Raw genomic sequence first — 10,477 nt, forward strand, 5'->3', positions numbered from 1 at the left:
TGGAGCTCGACGCAGCAGAACCATAAGTTCAAGGTCATCTTCCGTTTCATAGCAAGTTTGAGGCCAGTCTGAGCTACATGACACCACGTTTTAGACCAAGCAAAGTCCCTCCAAACAATGCTTGCTACAGGGCCGTCTGCCACCTCCCTCCACTGTGTGTGTATGTGTGTGTGTGTGTGTGTGTGTGTGTGTAGGGGCGGGGGTGGTGAGGATAAGGCTTTCCTGAGAGCTGCAGGAAGCAGCAGAGCCACTGGCCTCTATGTTGCGCTAGAAAGAGAGAGAGCCGCTGGAGAAAACAGGACTGCGAGTTCCCACTCCAATCAGGGCTGCAGCACCTGTTCCCAGCCACCCCGCCCTCTCCACAGCTTTCCTGTTCCACTGCGCCAGTTCTCCATTCTCTCCCCGGACCCCACTGCCCCAGTCAGGTTAATTCCCTGGAGCTGGCACCTGAGCATGGCTTTAAGGTTTACCATCAACCTGGCAAGCTAGGTAGCTGTGACCACTCAGCCACTCCAGCCTCTGTGTCTAACTCTGAAGGCACCCAGACCTCTGGTCACTTATTTATTTTGGGTGGCAGGGTCTCGCTGTGGAGCAGTGGCTGGCGTTGGAATTTGTTATATAGCCCAGGGTAACCTTCAACTCACAGATCCCTCACTTTAAAACATGATGATAATGATGATGATGATGATGATGGGCTGGAGAGATGGCTCAGAGGTTAAGAGCACTGGCTGCTCTTCCAGAGGTCCTGAGTTCAATTCCCAGCAACCACATGGTGGCTCACAACCATCTGTTATGAGACCTGGTGCCCTCTTCTGGGGTACAGGCATACATGGAGGCAGAACGTTGTATACATAATAAATAAATAAATAAATAAATCTTAAAAACAAACAAACAAACCATGATGATGAGTGTTTGTAGTCCTGGCTCTCAAGGGGCCCAGGGAAGAGTTCTTGACCAGCCTGGGAAAGATTCTGTCTTAAAAACAAGGTAGAGGGGCTGGAGACTTAGCATGATGATGGCTGCTGGGGTTGTGGTAGGAGGTAGAGAAAAGCAAAATGAAACAGAAAAAAGATTTTCCTCAAGTTGTTGGTAGCCCTACACACACTCTCTTCTTTTATTATTGGCATGTGTGTGCACAAATGGATGGACCCACAGAGGCCAGGGGAGGACATCAGGCTCCTGCTCTATCGTTCTCCACCTCATTCCCTTGGAACAGGGTCTCTAACTGAACCTGGAACTCTCAGTCTTGCTGGGCTGGGCTGGCAGCTCCCTGAGCCACCCTTGTCTGCAAGGGGTTATAGGCACACAGAGCTATGTAGGCTTTTTTCTGTGTGGACCAGGGAGGGGGTTCAAACTCAGGACCTCATGCTTGCATAACACGTGCTGTCACTGCAGCTGTCATCCGGAGCTGTTTCCTCAGTCCCAGTCTAGACTGGAGCTTTGACTCCTGCTCTTCACATGCTCAGGGGCACTCTTGAGAGGGTCCTAAAAGTGAGACCATCCCTAGCTTCTCCGTGGCTCCTGGCTTCTGCTCCATTTTTCCCAAGTCCCGTGCCTCTCTCTGCAAGCTTCGAAAGGGACAGATGGCAGATTTACTTGTGAGGGCTCAGCATGTCCTTCTGTAAGAATAACACTCATGCCTGCCAAGCGCCCAAAGGAGGCAGAGCTGACCTCGTGCTCATCCTCCTTGGCAGTTATGAAGTGTCCTCTTGTTCTAGAGCCTAACTCTCTCTCGCTCTCTCCCTCCCTCCTTCTCTCTCTCTCTCTCTTTCTCTCCCTCCCTCCCTCCTCTCTCTCTCTCTCTGTTCTCTCTCTCTCTCTCTCTCTCTCTCTCTCTCTCTCTCTCTCTCTCTGTGTGTGTGTGTGTGTTTCAAGACAGCGTTTCCCTGTGCAGCCCTGGATACGCCTGCCTCTGCCTCCCTAGTGCTGGGATTAAAGGATGTAGCACCACGCCTGATTTAGAACCAAGTTCTCTATCTGGGATCCCAGTACAATAGGAACTCAACCCAAAATGCTTTTGTGCTTGTTTGCAAATGCCAAGCTCTGATGTGGGGATTTTTCTAGCCATGCTACGTCAGGAAGACTGATTTGTCTTTGTAACTGAGTGTCAGGATTATCTGCCCCCCCCCCCCGGGACTCTCAGCCTGTGAGGCCAGGGGAGTCATCAGTGGGGAGGTGTCCTCTGGAGTGCCCACATCTCTGCAGAGGACTCTGTATCCAGATGCACATTTTCCCCTGGAGCTCTGCTGCGTCTGAACAGGGCCATGAACCTTGCTGATGAGTTTTAAGTAGACGACAACAAGAGACAAATGAAAAGTATACACTTCTCATCTCCATCTCCATTCCTGGTGCTGTGATAAAATCCTCTGCCAAAAGCAACCAAAGGAGGAAAGGTTTACAGCTCACAGTTCAAGGTTACAGTCCACCATTCAGGAGAAGCCGCCGGTAGCAGGAGCTTGAGACGGGGGAGGAGCAGAGAACAACGGGTGAATGTATGCTTTCCCTCCCCACATACACCGTCTGCTTATGCTGTCCAGGACTCAGCTAGGGAATGGTGCCACCCACAGTGGGCAGGTCTTCCCACCTCAAGGTTATCACAATAACCCACCCAGGCATGCTCAGAGGTCCATCTCTCCGGTAATACTAGCTTTTGTCAAGTTGACAACAGCTCCTCGGCTGGCTTTTTTGTTTTGTTATTTTTGTTTTGTTTTGTTTTTCGAGACAGGGTTTCTCTGTGGCTTTGGAGGCTGTCCTGGAACTAGCTCTTGTAGACCAGGCTGGTCTCAAACTCACAGAGATCCGCCTGCCTTTGCCTGGGACTAAAGGTGTGTGCCACCACTGCCCGGCTAGCTCCTCGGCTTTTTAGAGCATTCTCTACATTTTTAAAATATACATATTTTTAACTCAGTGGTTGAGTGCTTGCCTAGCATCCACTAAGCTCTAAAATCGTATTTTTTTTTAATTTTAGAGATATATTACTAACCAATCAGTCACAAGTCTTGAAATAAGAGACAGTAAAGATCAAAATCCCAGCCAGGTGTGGTGTCACATGTCTTTAATTTCAACACCCTGGGGACAGAGGCAAGCAGATATCTAAGAGTTTGAAGCTAGTGTGGTCTACATAGTTGAGTTACAGGCAAGCCAAGGCTACTTAATGGGACCCTTTCTCAACCAATAAATAAAATAAAAAATAAAAATTCCAGTTGGGGGGCTGGAGAGATGGCTCAGAGGTTAAGAGCACTGGCTGCTCTTCCAGAGGTCCTGAGTTCAATTCCCAGCAACCACACAGCCATCTGTAATGAGACCTGGTGTCCTCTTCTGGTGTGTAGGCATACATGCAGGTAAAACACTGTACGCAATAAATCTTTTAAAAAAATTCCAGAGCTGGGCAGTGGTGGCACACGCTTTTAACCCCACCACTCAGGAAGCAGAGGCAGGTGGATCTCTGTGAGTTTGAGGCCAGCCTGGTCTACAGAGCAAGTTCAAAAAAATTCCAGTTAGTTATGGTGGTGCACATCTGACCCCAGGATTTGGGAGGTGGAAACAGGAAGGTAAGAAATTCTAAGTTATCCTTGGCTACACAGTGAGTTTGAGGCCAGCCTGGGCCACATTATACCTTGCCTCAAAACAAAGGGGCTGGAGAGGTGGCTCAACGGGTAAAGTACTTGCTTTGCAAACACAAGGACCCAAGTTTAGAGCCCACCAAAAAGCTGATGTGGTGGCCCATGCCTGTGACCCCAGTGCTGAGAATGAAGGCAGCCACTTCTGAGGACCCACTGGCCAGGCAGTTTAGCTAAAATAGCGAACTGTAGGTTCAGAGGGGACCCTGTCTCACAAAATAAGGTGCCAACCACTGGCCTTCACACACACTGCCTCTCTGGGCATATCTGTTCATAAACATATCACATAGACCACACATGCACTAAAACAAGGGTCAGCCATGGGTTTTGGGGTCAAGGTGTGCGTGTGGTCCTAGCAGAAGGATGTAAAGGCAGAAGGTTATCCTGAGTCATCAGGGACCTTGTCTCAAAAAAAAAAAAAAAAAAAAAGCCGGGCGTTGGTGGCGCATGCCTTTAATCCCAACAGAGGCAGAGGCAGGTGGATCTCTGTGAGTTCGAGGCCAGCCTGGTCTCCAGAGCGAGTGCCAGGAAAGGCTCCAAAGCTACACAGAGAAACCCTGTCTCGAACCCTCCCCCCAAAAAAAATCAATGTAAAAACTAATAAAGTTTTTAAAGGGGAAGAAACAAAAGAAGGGGAGAGAAAAAGCAAGGAAGGAAGGGAGGAAGGAAGGAAGGAAGGAAGGAAGGAAGGAAGGAAGGAAGGAAGGAAGGAAGGAAGGAAAAAGCAGGAATAAGCAAGGTGAGCTCCTTGGCACCCAGGTAGGTGATCCCTTGGTGACCACAGTTCTGAAACAGGGCCAGAGGAGGCTGCTGGGATCATCTGAGAGTGCCTTGATGCTCATGCTCAGATGCCAGCTCCGTCACTGTGACCAGGACTTCAGGGCAATGCGCAAAGGGAACAAGGAACTCTGCTGTTGGAAGCTGGCTCCCTTGTCGCATCTGTGCAGGCTCTGGTACATGAAGCCTCCTCAGCCAGTCTCTGTGGGATGAGGTGAAGGCTTGCCTTGTCCAGAGCCCCAGCAGTCCAGCTCACCCAGCACAATCATTACTTAAATTACTAGGCTTGTCTGCAAAGGCTCTGAGTCTGTGACCTTCAGGAACCAAGCCTCCAGGGGAGGGGATGTTCTATTTTTGGACGTGGATAATGAGCATGAGGAGCAGGCAAGCCTTGCTCCGCTCCTGGCTTCGTGTCTTCTCCAACTTGGCGAGTCAGGGTATCTGCCTCCCTCCTCCTCTTTTGCCCCTGGTCCTCAATAATTGGACTTCCATAGAGGAAGCCTGAGCAGGTGCAAGTTTGGATGAAAGAGGGGTACGCACCTAGGACAGCATCTCCAAAGTCCCCTGTGTGTGTCTGTCCACCCTCAGGCACTGTCTGGCCGGGGACCAGGGCCAACTCACTGACTGTCTGTTGTTTTGGGAAACACCCAAGAACACATTTTGAGAAACGTGAAAGTAGAAAATATTTCAAAACAAAAAGCACGGGGAAACCCGTGCCCACACCCATCCCCTCAGCCTCCAAGCTCTGTACTGGGTTGCTATGCTGTGGCTGCAGCCCTGCTTTTCTTCCCTGACTGCAGGGGTGCTGGGTCCTGCTTCTGCCACCCTGGCCACCGTTGCAGTCCCACTTTCTCTAGGACCTGCCTGAGTCAGGTGATCTGACAAGCGGCTTCTCTTTCTTCAGGAGGTGAGGTCGGCAGACTAGGATTCCTGAGCAAACCAGGAAAGTTCCATCCTGCTAGTATCCAGGATGTGGGGCTGGGCAAAGGCCAGGCCGCAGCCCACTTCGGGCCCAAATGGAAGATGATGTCAGAGGGAGCCAGGGAGTGTTTCCACCGAGTGACTCTTCCCAATGTCTGTGGCTGGCAAAATGGTTAGCCTGGCCCAGTATCGTCACAGAGGAATAGAAGCAGCTGGGTTTCCAGGTCACGAGAGAGGAGGTAGCAAAGCCACGGAGTTCCGTTGGTGCCTGGGGGGAGGGAGGGGGGGTGGGCAGTGCCAAGGGCGAGCCCTGTCTGCAAGGCAGTGCCAGGCTGAGAATGGGTTGGCTGAGCTGTTTCCAGCCCCTTCCTCAGGTGAAAAGTTAGGGGTTTTGCAAGCCTGTCAGCACTTTGTTTAGCAAAGATGCCAGTTTCTCTCTCCTGGGTAATTTTCAGAAATGGAAACCAATTTTTTTTCTGGACTGGATCTCAGCCCTAGCAAGTCTGGTTCCATCTCCACTCAACATAAATGCTTGTTTTGGGGAAAAGCAAGGCCTTGGTTTGTGTTTGGGTAAAACAGAGGAGGGAGGAGTTAGGAAAGAAGGTTCTGGAACCAAGGGAGGACAGCATTACTTCCATCTGTGGTTAGTGAAACACTGACCCCAAAAATGTCCTCACCACCATCTCAGGAGCCTGTGAGTGGACATGATGGGCTGTGTCCAGAGGGGACTTTGCAGATGTGAATAGGAATCCAGAGGTGGCCTGGGACTGGTGGCCACACCTTTATTCCCAGCGCTTGGGAGGCAGAAGCAAGAGCATCTCTGTGAGTTCAAGGCCAGCCTGGTCTATATAGCAAGTTTCAGGACAGCCAGAGATATATCAGTGAGACCCTGTCTCAAAAAACAAAACCAATAAAAAGAATCTGGACATGGCAGGGAGGCTGGGATGTACTTCACTTGGGAGAAGAAAGCCCTGGGTTCTAGTGCCAGCATTGTATAAACTGGGTGTGATGTCACATGCCTGCATTCCAGTGTGTGAATAGTTGAGGGTCAAGAATTCATGGCTATCCTTGAGACTAGTTTGGGGTACATGAGGAGGAGGTGTCTGGAGATGGGAATTATCTACGGGCACCTGGCTGGGGCCAATGATCCCAGGGGCCTTGTGAGCGACAGGGAGAAGGAAAGGAGAGACATTCCTATTGGAATAAAATCCAAAGATGCATCAGTTGCTGGCTTTGGTCAGAAAGGACCCTCGTACCAAGGAATGCAGGTGGCTTTTAGAAGCTTAAGGAAAGGCTAGGTTTCAGAGACCACTGGTCCACTATGACTTTCAGAACTGAAAATTATATCTGTGTTAAGCCTGAGTTGCAGTAAAGATACATCATGTAGCATCCAACACAAAACTCAAGCTTTGCCGGGTGTTGGTGGCGCACGCCTTTAATCCCAGCACTCGGGAGGCAGAAGCAGACAGATCTCTGTGAGTTCGAGACCAGCCTGGTCTACAAGAGCTAGTTCCAGGATAGCCTCCAAAGCCACAGAGAAACCCTGTCTCGAAAAACAAAACAAAAAACCAAAAAAAAAAAAAAAAAACCCTCAAGCTTTGCTCCTCCAGGGACAGGGCAACAAACCCATCTGCTCAGGAAACTGGAGATGCCATAAGCCAAGGTAGAAGTCAGGATCTGAAGGTCAAGGTAGCCAAAACAGTGCAGGAGCCGAGCTGCCTGCAGATATAAGCAATAATCGCACCGGGCAATGCTTGTGAGGAGGGTGACTCACCCTCCAGATACCCCCTTTCTCCTGAACCTACAGGCACTATTCACAGTAGTTCTCTCTTTCAGGGTGCCCAGTATTGTTACATCTTTCCACGGAGGGCGTAAAACATTGATTCATAATGGCCCTAAGAGCTCATTTGTTTCCCCTCCCAACCCTTCAAGCTTGAGGAGGAGCATTTCTGTGCAAGGCAATGAAGGATGCATGCGTGTCCAATAAATACATCTTGGGCTGGGAGTGTAGCTCAGAGATAGAATATTCACAAGGTCTGGGATTTAATCTCTGGTACCACATAGAGACAGTTCCAGGCCAGCCTAGCCTACAGAGTGAGTTCCAGGATAGGCTCCAAAGCTACACAGAGAAACCTTGTCTGAAAACACAATATTTATATATTTCAGAGGTTGCAGCTCAGTGGGTTGAGTCATTGCTGTGCAAACATGAGGTTCTGGGCTCAGATTTCCAGCATCCATGTAGAATCTGGACAGTGGTGGCACATACCTTTAGTCCCAGCACTTAAGAGGCAGAGGTAGGCTGTGTAGACCAGGCTGGCCTTGAACTCGGAGATTCTACCTACTACCAGTACTGGAGCTAAAGGCATACACTGCTCTACTTATTTTTGAGACAACATATCTGTCTGATACTAGAGCTAGTTTCAACTAAACTGGTCGTTCAGCGTGCCTCTGCCACCTGCCTTTCAGCGCCCACCCCAACTCTAGTGCTGGGATTCAGGCCTGTACCCTCATACCCAAATCTTTGTTTTTGTTTTGTTTTTTCAAGACAGGGTTTCTCTGTGTACACTGGCCTGGAACTCACAGAGAGACGGTATCACAAAAGTAAAACATACAGAGACTGACTGGACCTGACCTTTGCCCTTCACATATGCATGCACAGGTGAGCACTCCTACCTGGAAAACACAGTCTGTCTGTGTAAACATAGGAACAAATCTCAGACAACAGAGATAACGCTTGGTAAAAAGGAAGAGATCAGGGAGACACAAACAGCAGCAGAGAAAGAAACCAGGAGCACCCTCTGACCTACCCTCCCCCAAGCATCAGAAGACACCAGGCTGGATGATTGTCTGAGCCACCAGGATGTCAGGTGGGTGGCTGGAATCAGCAAAGTGGCATGCCTGTGGGTGTTCCGATTCAAGAGTGTTCTGGAATCCTAATGACCCTGAGTTGTAGCCAGGGTCAACAGAGCATAGAGGTTAGGGTATGTGGGAGACAGAGTCCAAAGGCCCAGTGGGTCCTGGGCCCCAGCTGCAGCAATGTGGCCTAGGAGGACAAGGAGAGTCAGTGTTTTGTTTTAATATATGAGCGTTCTGTCTGCATGTACACCATTATGCCAGAAGAGGGCATCACATCCCACTCTAGATGACCGTGAGCCACCATGTTGCTGGGAATTGAACTCAGAACCTATGGAAGAGCAGCCACTGCTCTTAACTACTAAGCCATCTCTCCAGCCCCTTAGTCAGGGTTCTATTGCTGTGAAGAGACATCATTACCGTGTTTTTCAAGACATGGTTTCTCTGTGTAGCTTTGGCTGTCCTGGAACTTGCTCTGCAGAACAGGCTGGCCTCGAACTCACAGAGATCCGCCTGCCTCTGCCTCCTGATTAAAGGCGTGCGCCACCATCACCTGGCCCATGGCAACTCTTATAAAGGAAAGCGTTTAACTGGGGTTTGCTTACAGTTTCAGAGGTTTGGTCCATTATCGTCATGGCAGGAAGCATGGTGGCACACAGGCAGACACGGTGCTGGAGAAAGAGCTGACCGTTCTCTATCTGGATTCTCAGGCAGCAGGAAGAGAGAGCGAGGGCGCTGGGACTGGACTCAAGCTTTTGAAACCCCAAAGCCCACCCACCTGCATTGACACACTTTCTCCATTAAGGCCCCACCTCCTAATGCCACTCCATAAGCACTCAAATGTATGAGCCTATGGGGCCATTCTTTTAATATTTATTTTTATTTTATTTGCATTGGTATTTTGTCTGTATGTATGTCTGTGTGAGGGTGTCAGATCTTGGAGTTCTAGACAGTTGTTGAGCTGCCATGTGGGTGCTGTTCTTCCAAGAGACCTTTGGAAGAACAGTCAGTGCTCTTAACTGCTGAGCCACGTCTCCAGCCCCCAGTATGGGGCCATTCTTATTCAAACCACCACAGAATAGAGCCAGGGTTGCCCCCACAGGGCTATAGTAGTGAAAACATCGCACAGAAGAGGAAACCCAGACAAAGCCTGCACCCCAACACGCAGCCCAGGGTCCTGTACAGCCTCTGGGCCTCCGCATCTCCCAGTGTGGCACCCCCAAGCCAAAGCCATGCAATGCCCAGCATGGCCATCATGGAGCAGCATCTGGGGACTCTCAGAATGGAAAGCCACACACTGGGCAGTCTGGGAACACAGTCTTAACATTTTGCAGAGGCGAACAGTTCCTTTCTCTTGCAACCTCCCAGGCAGTGAGCCTGCACTTGGGGTGTTGAACTTACCAGGGAAGCCGAGCATTAGGGTATACGCCTGTGATCCCAGCACTCAGGAGGCTGAGTCAGGAGGACAGCCTTGAGTTTGAGGCTGGACCTGGGTTCAGTTTTCAGTCCCCACGTGTATGCTAACCACCATAAATAACTTCCGGTCCAGGAGATCCAGTGCCCGCTTCCGACCTTCACAGGAACTAGGCACACTACACGCAGGCAAAACACCCATACACATAAAATAAACTAAATGCATCCAAAAATGTCTTTTTAAAATATAAAACAAAACAACTGTGAAGGACAGGGACAGTGGCTCAGTTGGTATCATGCTGGCTTCGTATGCACAAAGCCTGGGTTTGATCTCTAGTATTACATGAACTTGGTTGGTAGTGTAAGCCTGCAATCCTAATTAATACAAGGAAGGTAAAGGCGGGAAGTCATGGAAGCAAGGCCGTCTTCACTATGTAGCAAGTTCAAGGACAGCCTAGTACACACAAAGCCCTGTTTCAAAAGACCAAATCCCTTAAAAATACAATCAAATGAAAATCACCCAGGGAAGGCATAGTGGGTGAGGTGCCAGGCCTTGCCTACTGAAAACAACCAGGGCCAGGAATGGCTCTGCAGGTAAAGGCACCTCCTCCCACCAAGCCCTGGGATTCTCCCTACCTTCAAGCCCTGGGATTCTCATGACAAAAGTAGAGAACAGACTTTTATCTTATTTTTATTTTTTGGTTTTTCGAGACAGGGTTTCTCTGTGGCTTTGGAGTCTTGCTCTGGAACTTGCTCTGTAGACCAGGCTGGCCTCAAACTCAGAGATCCTCCTGTGTCTGCCTCCAGAGTGCTGGGATTAAAGGCGTGTGCCACCAACGCCCCGGCCGAGAACAGACTTTTAAAACGTAGTCTTTATTTTTCTTTTTTAAGAT

At 49.7% G+C, this 10,477-nt stretch overlaps 1 long non-coding RNA gene across 2 annotated transcripts; it reads left to right on the forward strand.

The window, feature by feature from the left end:
* Positions 1 to 5,113: 5,113 nt before the first annotated feature.
* On the forward strand, positions 5,114 to 9,064 carry LOC118239157. 2 transcript variants are annotated; one of them, XR_004770781.1, is made up of 3 exons: positions 5,114 to 5,557; positions 7,864 to 8,185; positions 8,779 to 9,064. It is a non-coding gene; the product is annotated as an uncharacterized LOC118239157 (long non-coding RNA). The 2 variants fall into 2 exon arrangements; XR_004770782.1 differs by having other exon boundaries at positions 5,114 to 5,304.
* Positions 9,065 to 10,477: the final 1,413 nt, after the last annotated feature.

Source organism: Cricetulus griseus, chromosome 7 (assembly GCF_003668045.3).
Source record: "Cricetulus griseus strain 17A/GY chromosome 7, alternate assembly CriGri-PICRH-1.0, whole genome shotgun sequence".
Classification (NCBI taxonomy): Eukaryota; Metazoa; Chordata; class Mammalia; order Rodentia; family Cricetidae; genus Cricetulus; species Cricetulus griseus.